The 15,599-nt window shown below is 35.8% G+C and overlaps 1 pseudogene; it reads left to right on the top strand.

Annotated features, from left to right (window-relative positions):
• The window catches only part of LOC113630199 (protein lin-28 homolog A pseudogene), a 33,511-nt pseudogene extending 19,573 nt beyond the window's left edge, over positions 1-13,938 (top strand).
• The last annotated feature ends 1,661 nt before the right edge of the window (positions 13,939-15,599 follow it).

Below are 15,599 nucleotides of genomic sequence, written 5' to 3'. Positions count from 1 at the left end.
GTGGTAGAGAGTCTGCCTGCTGATGCAGGGGACACGGGTTTGTGCCCCGCTCCAGGAGGATCCCACATGCCACAGAGCAGCTGGTCCCATGAGCCATGGCCGCTGAGCCTGCGTGTCTGGAGCCTGTGCTCCACAATGGGAGAGGCCACAACAGTGAGTGGCCCACGTACCACACACACACACACACAAAAAAAAATCTAAAATGAGGTATCACCACACACCAGTCGGATGGCCATCATCAAAAAATCTACAAACAATAAATGCTGGCGAGTGTGTGGAGAAAAGGGAACCCTCTTGCACTGTTGATGGGAATGTAAATTGATACAGCCACTATGGAGAGTAGTATGGAGGTTCCTCAATAAACTAAAAATAGAACTACCATAAGACCCAGCAATCCCACTACTGGGCATATACCCTGAGAAAACCATAATTCGAAAACAGTCATATACCACATTGTTCATTGCAGCTCTATTTACAATAGCCAGGGCATGGAAGCAACCTAAGTGTCCATCGACAGATGAATGGATAAAGAAGATGTGACACATATATACAATGGAATATTACTCAGCCATAAAAAGAAACGAAATTGAGCTATTTGTAATGAGGTGGATAGACCTAGAGTCTGTCATACAGAGTGAAGTAAGTCAGAAAGAGAAAAACAAATACTGTATGCTAACATGTATATATGGAATCTCAAGAAAAAAGAAAAGTTCTGAAGAACCTAGGAGCAGGATAGGAATAAAGGTGCAGACGTAGAGAATGGACTTGAGGACACAGGGAGGGGGAAGTGTAAGCTGGGACGAACTGAGAGAGTGGCATGAACATATATCCACTACCAAATGTAAAATAGCTAGCTAGTGGGAAGCAGCGACATAGCACAGGAAGATAAGTTCTGGGTGCTTTTTGTCCACCTACAGGGGTGGGGTAGGATTGTGGGAGGGAGGCACAAGATGGAGGAGATATAGGGATATATGTATACATATAGCTGATTCACTTTGTTATACAGCAGAAAGTAACACACCATTGTAAAGCAATTATACTCCAATAAAGACGTTAAAAAAAAAAGAGGACTTTCGTTCATTGTAGCATTATTCATGATAGACAAGATATGAAAAGCCAGATATTCATCAATAGACAAATGGATAAAGAAAATGTGGTATGCACATACAATAGAATATCATTCTGCCTTAAAAACGAAAAAAAAAAAATCCTGGCTCTACCTGTAAAGCATTATGCTAAATGAATTAAGTCAGTCACAGAAGGACAAATACTGCGTTATTCCACTTACATGAGTTATCTAAAATAGTCAAACTTGTAGAAGCAGAAAATAAATGATGGTTGCCAAGGCATGGGGAAGGGAAAATAAGAGTTACTGTCCAGTGGGTATAAAGTTACAGTTATACAAGATGGATAAGTTCTAGACATCTGGGGTACAACATAGTGCCTGCAATTAACAAATGGTGGAGTAGCTTGATCAAACACTTAAAAATTTGTTAAGAGGGTAGATTTCATGTTAAGTATTCTTAACATACACACGGAACATGAGGAAACTTTTGGAGGTGATGTGCATGTTTATTTCCTTAATCTTTGTGATACACACATACATGGTGTATGAATGTAATCAAATTCATCAAATTGTAGACATTAAATTTGTGCTGTTTTTTGTACATCATTTATACCTCAATATAGCTATATTAGAAAGCAATTTGGAAAGATGTGTACTCAGGGTCAAGATATAAGTTAAAAATTGTAAGATGCTTCAGGGACATTTCCATGTATCTTTTATAAAGGTATAACAATATTTGACTTTTAAAGCACAAATCATGTCTATGTTTAATAGAGAAGACTCTGATTTTATCTTTCTTCAGCAACTTTATACATAGATGCTACAAATGTGAGTTGAGAAACCAAGTCGTCTAATCTCCCTTTCTAAACCAAACATGTATTCTTAACTGCAAGAAAATATATATCCTAACTAAAATCCTAAAAAATAAGTTTCAGATACCTAAAAGTTTCCTCAATTTTAAAAAAATATTGCAAGGCAAGAAAACTATGTATTGTTTGTATTTCCACATAAATGCAGAAAAATTGGGGGTTTCCAAATAATGATGAATTATTGGAAAATAATATTACAGAGATCATGCTAATTATAATTGCACATAGCTAGTAAGAGTATGGTATGAACTCTGAAAAAAAATTGAATTAATCTCTGAAAAATATATATATATATATATATTTCTACCTACGTATCATCTATCTATGCACTATTTCAGAATATTCTAGGAAACATAAGAATATACTGTACACAATTCCATTCACATCCATTAGTCATGAGAGCAATTACCCCATCAAAGTCATGTAGCATTTAGATAGCTCCACTCTACAATTATGAGAGAATATTGGTGAAAACAAAAAATAATGTTTTAGTGTTATTTTAGAAATACATTTGACCTCAGGTCTCTCTGAAAGAATTCTGCATCAGACTTGTGAACCACTAATTTATGGAAAGATTTCCATTCCCAGAACGTTTATATTTATTTTAATTTCTAGGAAATGGTTCACTTTGCCAGCTTCCTTTTCCCTTCTCTGATATGTATATGTGTGAATTGAATATAAGTAAAGAAAAAGATAAACATGTTGAACTCTTTCATACCAAGGAAGTATGCAAGCATAACATATTTTCTAACTCAGGCACAAAATCACCGAGACTCTGGTTTTATATTTTTACTGATAATAAAATTACACTTTGAGTATTTCAAATATGATTATTTTCTTCTAAGTTTTCAATTCACTTTTCAAACTACTTTTAGGTATTTATTGTTTCTTTTCTGAAATTAGAGTATAAATTGTGTGTTCCATTCATTGTAGAAAAATTGAAAAATAGAGTGTAAAGAATATTAAAATTATCTGAAGACTTGGTATACTCAATGAATCACACAGTTTTATGAATTCCCTTACCATTACAATAATATTATTTATTATTTATAGAACATACAAGAATAACCTCCATTTTAAAGTACTCTTATACTCTAGGGGTGTGTGTGTGTGTGTTTGTGTTTGTGTAGGATTGTGTGTATGAATGTCTGAGTATGTGGATATTCTCTTACGTTTGTATTCAACAAAATGCTCTACAACTAGGTTTTCTATTATTTTCATTGATCTAATAGGTTTATTTTTTTGTTCTAGTACATCATTGCTTTACCTTTTATAAAGAAATAACGTATTTAAACATAAGATAGTAAAACTAGCCTGCATTTTTTCAAATATGTTTGACATCTACTATTTCTTTTGGATTTGTATTGAAATTTTGGAGTAACTTTATGTAATTGAAAAACAGGCTTATGGTGATAGAGTACATTTAAATAGAAATCTTACTCAGAATCATTTATAGTATTAATTTAGACAAGTATTCAATCGTATTGTGTATTATATTTTGATCAGTATTGAATATTTATAATGGAATGAAATTCTAGGAAACTTTTAGGAAATAACGTGTCATTTGGGTTATTTGGTGAAATGGAATATTCATTCTATTTTAGTTTCTATCTTGTTCTAAACACATATAATTTCTATCCTATTATCGTTGATATATATGAGAGTTACTGACTTCTATAATTTTATGTTGTAGCAGAGTAGCGTGTCCAACTCTTATTGTATATGTTCTAATGATACGTTAGCTTCCTATAATCTTTCCAAGTAGAAAGTCACATCCTCTCTTAATTAGAGCAACTAGCCAAAATCTATCAGTCTTTTCCATTGTTCTTCCTCTTCTTGCAGGACATCATTAAATAACTGTGGTGGGCATTCCCTTCTTATTTTCAATTTTTTAGTAAACTGCTGCTAGTGATTTACCATTAAGTATGTTACTGCTTAATAGGTTGATTTAATCATCATGTTCAAGGTTCTCTTTTATCTCAAATGATGGTATTTTCTTTTCTAAAATAACCCATTCCTTTATGTTTGAATATCTTTTCAGAAGTTCCCTGGTGATATGTATCATACAATTAATTTTCAGATAGAGTGAGATAAGCCATAGTATTGTATTTCCCAAAGGACAGCGTGTGAAGCCTGAACTTGGCTTAGATTTAACTTCTAGTATTACAGTGGGATCCTTTATTAAACTATAATTGTTGGGCAGGTTTAGATGCAGTCAATTAAGTTTGTACTTTTTAGCATTGTCCAGACATGCACTATTAAGATACTACTAAAATCACTATACTACTGCTTCATTTTCTCTGAGTTGATAAAATACATGAGAAAATGCAATCCTTTGATACCCTGCTCCTAGGAATCTTCCTCTTTGTGCTGCTACCTCTTAATTTAATTAATATTTCTATAAATCTCACCATCCCCTACCTCTGCTTTGCATTATTTTCCTTGGAAATTGCCATTTCTGAATAGGTTAATTTAAAATGATTTTAGTCACTATTCATTGTTTACTATTATTCAATAACTTTCAGGGGAGAAATAGCATCTGAGTGATTGAAAATCAACTTACATTGCAAAAAGATGGCCACTTAAATGTCTGGTTAGTATAATTTTATTCTTTTTGGTTAGAAGACTGAATGGTGAGGTGTAAATCATGAGTGTTTCCCTTGTTTCAGTTAAATTCAATGTGTTCAAATTTGCGTGCCATGAAATAAAATATGGATAGTTTAATGTTTTCCTCTAGTCATCTCTATAGTAGATTGTTTACAAAAATGACTTTAATTATCCTACTCTCTGTAATCATGTCCTTGCAAATTGATTTTGCAATGCTTTTCATCGGGAAAAGGAGTCTCCTCCACTTTTTGAATCTAAGTTGACCTTATGATTTATTTTAGTTAGTATATTACAAAGTTTCAGGTTTCTAGTTCTAAGCCGTAGCCTTCAATATCTGAATGCTTCAAGCCTCCCTTTTGGGTCTCTTCCTCTACTGTGGAACAAATTCTGGAGGAGAGCTCAGATTTCCAGACATCCATTCTAGATCAACAGTCAACAGAGCTGCCTATAGGTAGCCACAGACACATGAGGGATCAGAGCTGAAATCAGAAAAATCTACTCAATCTATCATTGTAATAATGAGTCTGACTCTGTTTGATATTTGGCTGCTGACAACTTTTGGGCCTTATCTCTTCCTCTTTCCCTTCTGTCTCAAATCTCAGAAAGCTGATAAGAATATCTGTGTACTCCCTCTTGTGGTGCTCACAGAATTTAAAACCATATAAGCCCTTTGCTGCACACAAGAAACACACCCTGGTGCCACTCCCTAACCACTGTGAAAACCCAAGCCAGTCTCCTTTCCATGCACTCTCCAGCCATTTTTAGACCAGCTTGGAAACCTTTCCTGCCCTGCTCTTACCAAAATATCTCATTATATAAGTAATAAACTTTTTTGTGTCCTCTTTTTCTGTGTGTGCGATCATCTGTCTTGACATTTGGGGGTGGGAGGAGCTGGCATATCCTGTTTCTGGAGAATGTCTAAAACAGCCATAGACTTATGAGTCATATAATTAGTATTGTTTTAAGCCATTGAAGTTTACAGGTATCATTATGATTTATATTTAAGAAAGATTATATTTAGAAGCATATAGCATATTTTTGGTTTTGTTTTCAGAGTTGTGGTATATTTCTGTACATGAGCATGGATTATCTTTAAGAGTGTCTTATAAGCATTTTAAAATAACAATGAGGGATACTTCATGAATGACAATCAACCCAATGTCACTTTTAGTGAGAAATCTAAAATGAAAAACTAAGGAGCTCTATTATTTATCTCTTGTTACAATAGATATTTATTACTTCACAATTTTCTATGAATCAGAAGTCAGGCATTGGTTTATCTGGGTCTTTTGCTTAGGACCTCACAAGACTTCAATAAACATGTAGGATAGGGTTGAAGTCTCATTTGAATTCTGACTAGGGATGGATCCACTTTCAAACTCACTCAAATTTTTGGCAGAATGCAGTTCTTTGCATCTTTAGAATTGAGGACTCAATCATCTTTCTGTCTGTCAGGCAGTGACTTCCCTCAGTGACTAGAGGCCTCTCACAGTTACTTGCCAAGAGTGTTTCCAAAAATGGCTGCTTGCTTGTTCAAACTCAGCAAGGAAGAGAGAAAGAAACTCCATCAAGATGGGTTCTCCAATTTTATGAAATGCAATCATTTAGTAGCAAAAACATAATCATATATATCCTGACATGATTCTCATTTTCTGTTGATTAGAAGCAAGTCACGTGTTCTGCCGACATTCGAAAGAGATCACATAAAGGCATGAATATCAGAAAATAGGGATCCTGAGAGTCTGGTTGCAAAAGGACAAATTTTCTGCAAATCCATTTGTTCACTTAAGCTAATATATTATTTCTAGCACAAAGGGAATTATTGAAACTTGATTAGATAATAGTTTTTTCAAATTATGTAATGGCTAGAATTATTTATTTTATTTTTTGTTTGTTTATTTGATTATAGTACCATGGAAACTTCGATTATGATTAAAGTTTTGGTTAATGCTTACCTGATTTCAATTTCAGCTTTGAAACATGACCTCTTTTAACCATAAAAAATTATTTACTAATTCTAAATGTCTGTTTCTTTGGCTGAAAAATAGTGCTAACAATGATGCCTGCTTCATAGCATACCATGAAGCTATCTTAGCTTTATTTTCAAAACAAAGCAAATTTGCAAAAAATGTTTATTACTATTTTTACATTACTCTTTTGGCATTTAACTCTGTTTTGGCCATAATATTATGAAATCATATATGAAAGTGAATTTGGAAGCAGCAATTGTTAGGAATAGTGACTCTGGAAACATACCTAGAAGCATGCAGATAAGATCACAGCCTGTGCTTTGTTTTATATATATATATATATGTATATGTATATGTATATATATATATAAAACCAATGTTAATGTGATACTGAATAAGTAAGCTTTATAATACAGTATGCAAATTTATTAATAGATAATACAATAAAATGATATTTAGGAAATCCACATTTTTACATTTGTACTAGTTCTAAGTGAAATAACTAATTAGGCTCTTTTCTTGTTCCTTTGAAGAAAATACCTTTAATCTAAACCCATTTGGTAAATAAAAATATCTGGTCTGAAGACCTGTAATTAATATTATATAACTTGTGTGTATTAAAGATCCAGTTTTTATTTATTACTCTTGATACAAGCTGTTTCTAAGTTTATTTAATGTGTTTATGCTTTCTTATGACTTTTAATTTGAATAAAATAGAACCATATGTTTTATTTTTACATTACTTTATATAACTAATAATGTTCTGGAAAATGTGCCTCTAATATATTAAATCAATATTTAGAGTGATTCAAATTAGATGACTGAAACATTTAACTATAATATTGAAAAATGCAGTACATAGAATTTCTAAGTATTGTGAAAAATTTGATAATTTTATGGTGAAAAGGAGAAATAAAGTCAGTCAGATATTAAGAAATAATAAGACAGAATTAGAAAGTTCTCTAAGACTAAAGGAAATAAAACATTATGACTGCAGTAAAGGCATTTTCAGGAAATAACTGAAGGGAATATAAACATACATTACAGAACTAGATACTTGAGATGGAAAAATGTGAAAAATAAAAAATCTATTTGTTTTGAATTTGATAAGCACCACTTACCACACCTTCCTCTCCTTACCGTTTATGTTATATGATGGTTAATTTTATGTGCCAGCTTGACTAAGCTATAGCACCCAGTGATTTAATTAAACACTAAGTGTTGCTGTGAAGGCATTTTGCAGATGGGATTAACATCTACATCTACGAGTTGACTTTAAGCAAAGTAGATTACCTTTGATAATGTGAGTGAACCTCACCCAACCATATGAAAGCCTTAAGAGCAAAAACTGAGTTTTCCCCAAGAAATTCTTACTCATGACCATAATGTCAGCTCCTGCCAAGTTTCCAGCCTGCCAAGCTACCTAATTTTAGACTCAGGACTCCAACATCAATCCCTGCCTGAGTTTTGAGATTGCTGGCCTGATTTATGAATTTTGTACTTACCAGCCCTAACAATCACATGAGCCAATCCTTAAAAAAAGAAAAAAAAAAACTCTTAATACATGCACATATAAATACATATATGTGTATATATGTGTGCATAGATCTAGACATAGATTGACAGATATAGATATAGATATAGATACATATATAGATACATCATATTGGTTCTCTGGAGCACCCTGCTTAATACTGGCATCAATTCTAAACCAACTACTCAGTTTTTCCAAAAAAACTCCAGACCTTTTTTATCTCCACTGACTTTTAGTTTTTATTACTACTTCTTGTTTGAGGTCCCACTCCATCTTTATAATTATTTATTTTCACTTGCTAATACGGATTGCCACCCCACTGTAATTTGGTGCTTTTTAGAAAAACTAGATTTCATAGCCCCACCTTTGGGCTAGAATCCATGGGAGAATCCTAAAGTCAAAACTTCCCAACTCTCTGATCATTCCTCAAATCAGAATATTCTAGTACTGCCCCCAAGCCAGTTTCTTTTGATCTATCCCATATTTATTTGATATCACCCTATATGCATCCTTCATAACATTTCCCAGAATTTGTAATTGTGAGTAATTGCATATTTTTAAAGTTTAATATTTTACTCCACTAACCAGGCAATAATATCCATGAGCTAAAGATTCTTTTTTTTTTTTTATAACTGTGTGCCCTGTTCCTGTAGGGTTTGGACATTAAGTTGATGAAAGTATTTTTACTGAAAGAGCAACAAGAATGTGTTTCATTGATAAAGAAATGTTGTGAATTTTCCTTTCCCCTTCAGTAGAATCTTCATTGATTAAAAACACTGCTGTACTGAAATGTTACATTTCCTGGGTGATTGAAAAGATGTAGGAAAGGGCAAATGTATTAAAAAAAAAAAAGTGGTTTTGTTTTGCTTGCCTTGGCCAAGTCTCAGCAGCAGGTGTAGTTTGTTTGCATGATCCTTAATTAACATGACACCAGCTCTTGGGAGAAGGTCTTCCGCACACCAAAGAGAAGAATAGCTCAAAAATATCAGCAAGGGAAACAGGAGGTGTTTACCCAGTGTTAGTTAGTGGTATGCATATGTGACTGTAACTCCATTGGGCTCTCTGAGGCTGGTTGGATCTTGGTCAGCATCCTATCTTTGTCTCTAATCTTCATTCCTTATCACCATGTGAAACCCTATTGCTTGCAGCTCCTTGGCCCAAACTAATGTCATGATTCATGTCTTTCTCTTCACAACTCCCAGTCCACAAATTCATCATCTTATCTCCAATGGGGCTGAAGGATTAGCTGATGACATTATTTTCTTTCAGAAAGAATATGTGTCAGTTTTTTAATCACATGACATTTTATTTTTGATTTTCAAGAGTCTATTTTTCGATAATCAAGTTATTAGTATTTAAGGCTTTTACCTCTGCGTTCTCAGTAAGTCAACCATAATACACCTAGAGGCAATGTGGGTAGAACGGTATTTATATGAATGTTCAAAAAGAGTAACATAAACATGAACATTTCAGGATACAGTCCAGTTACAAATGGATGAATGAATACATGATTGGCTGGGTGGGTGGAATGACTGAGAAGATGATAATGAAACACAAGTGTCACACAAACACAGCATATGTTCAAAATACAATTTGATACTGAATAATCAATAGGCAATATGGAAATCAAAGTTTGTTTTTCTTATGTTGATAGTATTAAAACATTTTAACTCTCTGATGGATATTTGTTGAGAGTTTTAGGGAAATCATGTTTTTCATCCATTTCTCTACTGTTCTGCGATTTATTCAGATTTTGAAGTTTATGCATCTATTTCTGTTTACACTCTAAGAAAGATATTTCACTTGATTAAATAACTTGCTCAATGTTTTACAAAAAATAGGAGACAAATTTGGTCTGGGGGCACAGGGCCTTGACTCTGTTCTTTTCTTTTCATTGTTCCAGGCTGTCACATTTATATATTTCTGAAGTAAAATTAACTAATCAGAAATAGTGGAAACTGTCAGTACTTTGGTTTTGAATCAAAGGCATAAATAGAGATACGGTCTGACACAATTTAAAATGTTTTATGGTTTTATTTTTTGATTCATTTCATAATATCTTCCCTAATGATATTTTGAATAACCTAAAATTTATCAAAATAATTATATTCCTAACCTATTTTACTGGATTATGTGACCAAACAGATTTGCAATACCTTTATTTATTACAGTTACAATTAAACAGCTTTCATTTATGAATGCATAAATGTATACTTTCTTTAGTTATAAAGTACATGATTTCACAATTTACTGTAACAATTTGATATTTTTATAACAGAATTGGTGAGTAATGAAACACTTTAATAATTATAGAATTTACAATGGTTAAACTACACAATATACTTGCTACTATTTTGAAAAGACATAGGAATAATTTGCATAATTTACACTCATATGATTCACTTCTAAGTGTAGTGTGATGCACAGTACTAAGCTGATTAATCTTTCCTTGGTTTACTATCCAGAATGTGGTCAGAGTTTTAGTGAATTAATTTGACCACCATTATGTGTAATGGGCTGAAGTTACATTAATCTACTAAGTGATATACCCATCAAAGCTTATGAAGAACTAATTCATCTGAATAAGAACTAACAATATTGATTATATTTTCAACACAAGGAAAGAACACTATGCATGGTTTTGTAACTTAAAATTAAACTTTATGTAAAAAGATACATATTTATTTTTTCAAAACACTGGTTAATTTTTCATAGGGTGATGGTAGTTGAAGAAATGTGGTGGGTAGCATTTGTTAGGGAGAGTACATAATTATATTAACCCAAGTGTAACAAATGTCTAAAATGTACTATTATTAATTTTAATGCATAATAAAATATAAATTACAACTCCATGAAGAGAATTAAAATGGAAGATTATAAAAGATCATTATAGATTCAATTTGGTAACTCTTTCATATTCATTAATAATCCCCCAAGTGAGAAATCATCAGCACTGGGAATGAACCCTTAGCCAGAAAATCAGTTAAATTTTCTACCTTAGTTCTTAACTTTCTTTAATGTAAGTACATACAAACAAACACACGTACACATCCTATGCACATGCACACCATACATACACAAACACCCCATAAATTTACTTAACATGAATAATGTTTTAAAAGAATATATAAATTAAATATAAAATTATTTCTGATACTCTTACTAGAATCAGTATGCATTTTTTAATTCAATGGTTATTTAAATAATTTTTAGAACTTTTAAATCTATGACGTGTTATGGACTGAATGTTGTATCCCCTCAAAAATTTTCTGTTGAAATTCTAATCTCTAATGTGATGATATTAGGAGGTGGAGCCTTTGGGAAATGATTGTCTTGAGGGTAGAATCCTCATGAATGGGATTAATGACTTTATGTCCTTTCTGCCATATGAGGACACAGCAAGAAAACAGTTGTCTACGAACCAGGAAGGGGGCCCTCACCAGACATCAAGTCAGCAGGTGCCTTATTCTTGCCCTTCTCAACCTCCAGAACTATATGAAATAAATGTTCTTTAAGTCACACCGTCTATGGCGGTTTATTATAGAAACATGAATGGACTAAAATAGCATATATTTGAAAAATATGATCAGTGAGAAATGTATGGTTTAAGTTTGAATGAGTTTGATTATTATGAAAAGATATTTGTTATAATGCCACTTGAATGCAGAGTATACAGTTTTGATACAATTGCTTAGAGTCAAATATTAAGGCATCAAACATTGAGGCATGTCCCTCAATTTATGCCAAAACAAATTCAGTTTTAAAACACTAATATTGAAGATATCTGAAGACATATTAAAACATAAAATCCTAGGAAAGAATGAAGCTTGACAGATTTACTGCAGAGAAATTGAAAGGTTCTATGTCACAAAGACCATGCATAAAGCTAAAAGCAAATAATAAAATCAGGAAGATACTTGATTGTTTATATTTTCACATAATCTTTATTAAATTATAAAAAAGTAAATATGAATTTGGAATTGAATAACAGTCTCCATACACTTCAAATATGATAATTTGCCAGCTTCCTCTTACTTTCTCACCAAGAAAATCTACTTTCAGGGCCTGAGATTTATTTTCCTTCCTCCTCTCTCTCTTTTTCTCTCTCCTTCACTCTTCACAGACATATATATATATTTTTTGCAAATATATAATTATATGTATAAAGTATTACCCTTCCAACTTGTTTCTTTGTCCCACTGGGAAAAAATACCTTAGACATTTATTTGTGTCCACAGATACGGATAAAAACTGCTATTTATGGCTGCATAATTCTCCATATATCCTAACATATGTGGAACAAATTATTATGTATGGCTGTATAGTCATCCATTCACTGTAATTTAGTCAAATTTTGCCCTGTTGATGGACATCCACATTTTTTCTAGGTTGAATGTAATTTTATGACTTCTGAGCTCTGTGAGGCCCATCCTAGAATTGTCCGGTTTCCTGAAAGGAGAGCTCCTTTTGTAAAGGGTCTGTGGCTCATTTGCATACTGAAGCTTTGGCCCGGGGTTCTGTGACACTGTTGGCTTTGTCCTGCTTCTGCCACATCTCTGCCTCAGATCCCCAGACCATGCGACAGCTCTGCCTCCCGAAGCAGAGTTATCTTCCTCAACTTCAGCCCATCATTCCCTAATTCATTTCTTGTTTTTGTGCTATACAACTTCTGTGACTTTTGCTATGTTCTTTGTATTGTAGAATACCTGTATTGTGCTGACCGTTAACGTGCTCTACTTTCCCTGACTCTTTGAAATTCTGATCCCTCATTACCAGTAAAATAAACTACAGTAAGAACTGAACGCAAAGACTGCAGGATTATTTTTTCCATCATGAAACTCTCTACTACCATCACTAACTCCCCCTGCTGTATACATAAAAAGACATAGTTATGAGATGCACACACACAAGACCTACATGCACAGAATATCTATAACAAGCTAAGGAGAAATGATCTAGTAGGAATGGGGCAGAGGGAGGATAGGAAACCTATAATAAAGCTATATATGCAGAAGAACACTGTAGTAATTCAGAATATATAGTACAAAGTAATTAGCAAGCAGCAACATTCTCCAAAGATACTTTATTCACAGATTTGAAAGACTGGAAAAATGAATCAATTGTCGATATCAGAAGTAATTACATGGGTGAGCCCTCCCACCTCTGTTGTGCTGGGGCAGATGTAGCAGCCTCTTCTCCAAGCCACCCCTTTGCCTCCCAACTTCTCTGGGGCTCTCGGCCGCCCGACCAGGGGCCCCAGGGCCACGGGCTCAGCCGAAGACCACGGGCTCTGTGTCAAGCCAGCAATTTGGGGGTTTGCTGCGCCAACGCACCTGAGGAGGCGCCGGAGGAACCGCAGCTGCTGCACGGTGCCCACACCTCTAAGTGGTTCACTGTGTGCATGGGGTTTGGCTTCCTGTCCATGACCTCCCGTGCTGGGGTCGTGCTCAACACCCCGCCTCCTGGCCCGTGGATGACTTTGTGCACCAGAGTAAGCTGCACATGGAGGGCTTCCGGAGCCTAAAGGAGGGTGAGGCCATGGAATTCACCTTTAAGAGGTGTGACAAGGGCCTGGAATCTCTCCGAATCACTGGCCCTGGTCGGGTATTCTGTATTGGGAGCGAGAGGCGGCCCAAAAGGAAGAGCATACAGAAAAGGAGATCAAAGGGAGACAGGTGCTACAACTGTGGAGGTCTAGACCATCATGCCAAGGGATACAGACAGCCACCCCATCCCAAGAAGTGCCAGTTCTGCTAGAGCATCAACCATATGGTGGCCTCGTGGCCACTGAAGGTCCAGCTGGCTCCCAGCTCCCAGGGAAAGCCAGCCTACTTTCGGGAGGAGGAAGAAGAGATCCATAGCCCTGCCATGCTCCCAGAGGCACAGAGTTGAGCCACAGTGGGTGGGGGCTATCCTTCTGTGATCAGGAAGTTTTGAGGAACAGGCATCAATCAGCAGAGTGGAGACATGGGGACAGCATGGGTAGGGGGCAGCTGGCACTGCCATATATCTCAGGCCGGGGTCCAAAACATCCTCCTGTTCCCTCCTGGTGGGGGGAGGGGGGAGGCAAAGGAACTCCAATCATGCTCTGTCCAAATGCACATGAGGGCTCTGGCGGGGTAACCCTACCTACGTGCTTTATCTGAGTCTCACCCGCAGAATCTTCAGCTTTTGAAAGTGGCCTGGATAGGGAAGTTGTTTTACTCTTAAAGAAGGATTTGGAAGAATATTTCCCAGCCAGAGTGAAAAGATTAAGCATGAGACCAGATTGATGGGCCCAACCCGCAAGCCATTACATTCTGTGGGAGGGAATATCTCAGGCATAAGGCAGGGTTTTCCACCTGTTGTCTCCTCATAACCCCCTCTTGGGATAAAGTGCTGAGAACTGTCCCAAGCAGTGGGTTGTAATGATAGGCAAAAGGGGTGGTTATGGGAACAACTGTAGACCTGCTGCTTCTAAGCTCATTCCCACCCCATTCTGGGCCAATATAATTTTATTTATTTGCTTCCTTGGATGACTATACCTTGGGTCCCACTTTCTCTAGGATGCCAACTGCACTAACTGTGTGCAAATGACATATCTTGTGCACTTTAACTTTTTTTCCGTAATATAAGTATTCTGGCTTTGTATTTTTGTGTATTTTAATCTAAGGTCCTCATTCCTGCTCTGTGTTCTCAGGTACGTGAGCAATCTCAGGGATAAGTCGGCAGCAGCTCCGGGTCTGCACAGCAGGAATACCTTTTGTTTCTATGTCACCGGAGAGAACAACTATTTGGAGCATAGAGCCTAATTGAGCTACCTCATTTTTGCCAATTAGAGCTGGCTTTTCTGCCATAGTGTTCTCTTGAAACTCTACCATCTTCAATGTTTCATGGGAGACTAGATTTAGCTGGGTTGCCCCATGACTTGGTCTCCTTCTACTGAAAGATTGGAAATTGGTCTGATCAGGAAAAGGTGGTGCAGAGAGGTTAGGAGAGGCTGGGCCAGGTAAAAGGTGCAGAAAGGGGCAGGCTAAATTAGGCAAAGGTCATCTGTACATGTGATAAAGGATTCCTTTTCCAGACCTCTAATCCCAGGGCACAGGACCTGCTTTACATGCCAGATGCATCCGTCACTGGATTGGGCTAGGCCTACCATGCACAGCAGGGTGTATGTGTGTATTTTTGTAAAAAATGTGACTTGGTAAGGAAAGGTTTTAAGAACGATGCCTCTGTACCTATCTTGAGCTGCCCAGGGATGTATATATGAAGCATGGACAAGATCCTTAACTTTTAACAGTTCTGGGCTTTTCCTCCTTGGTTTGCAGAGAGACCATCAGCCATGGCTTCTTTGTGGTTCCCAGAGCCAGTGTCCTGCCCTGCTGCAGCAGTGATTAGTGTCATGGATTAGCTAAAGGAGAAAAGGGGGTTTCGTTTACATGCTGTGAGCTCACTGCAAAACTACCTCACTTTGTTGTAACGGGGCAAATGCAGTAGAACGCATTGGGTGATGTGTGTCTGATCCTGGGTTCTTGTCTCCCCCAATTGCTGCCCCCCTCTAGTTATTATATTTG

This window comes from Aethalodelphis obliquidens, unplaced genomic scaffold (genome assembly GCF_003676395.1).
Source record: "Aethalodelphis obliquidens isolate GAN/ISIS:26980383/991018 unplaced genomic scaffold, ASM367639v1 scaffold29, whole genome shotgun sequence".
Classification (NCBI taxonomy): Eukaryota; Metazoa; Chordata; class Mammalia; order Artiodactyla; family Delphinidae; genus Aethalodelphis; species Aethalodelphis obliquidens.
The sequence above is the reverse complement of the archived record's forward strand: the minus strand, read 5'-3'. Positions and strand labels throughout refer to the sequence as shown.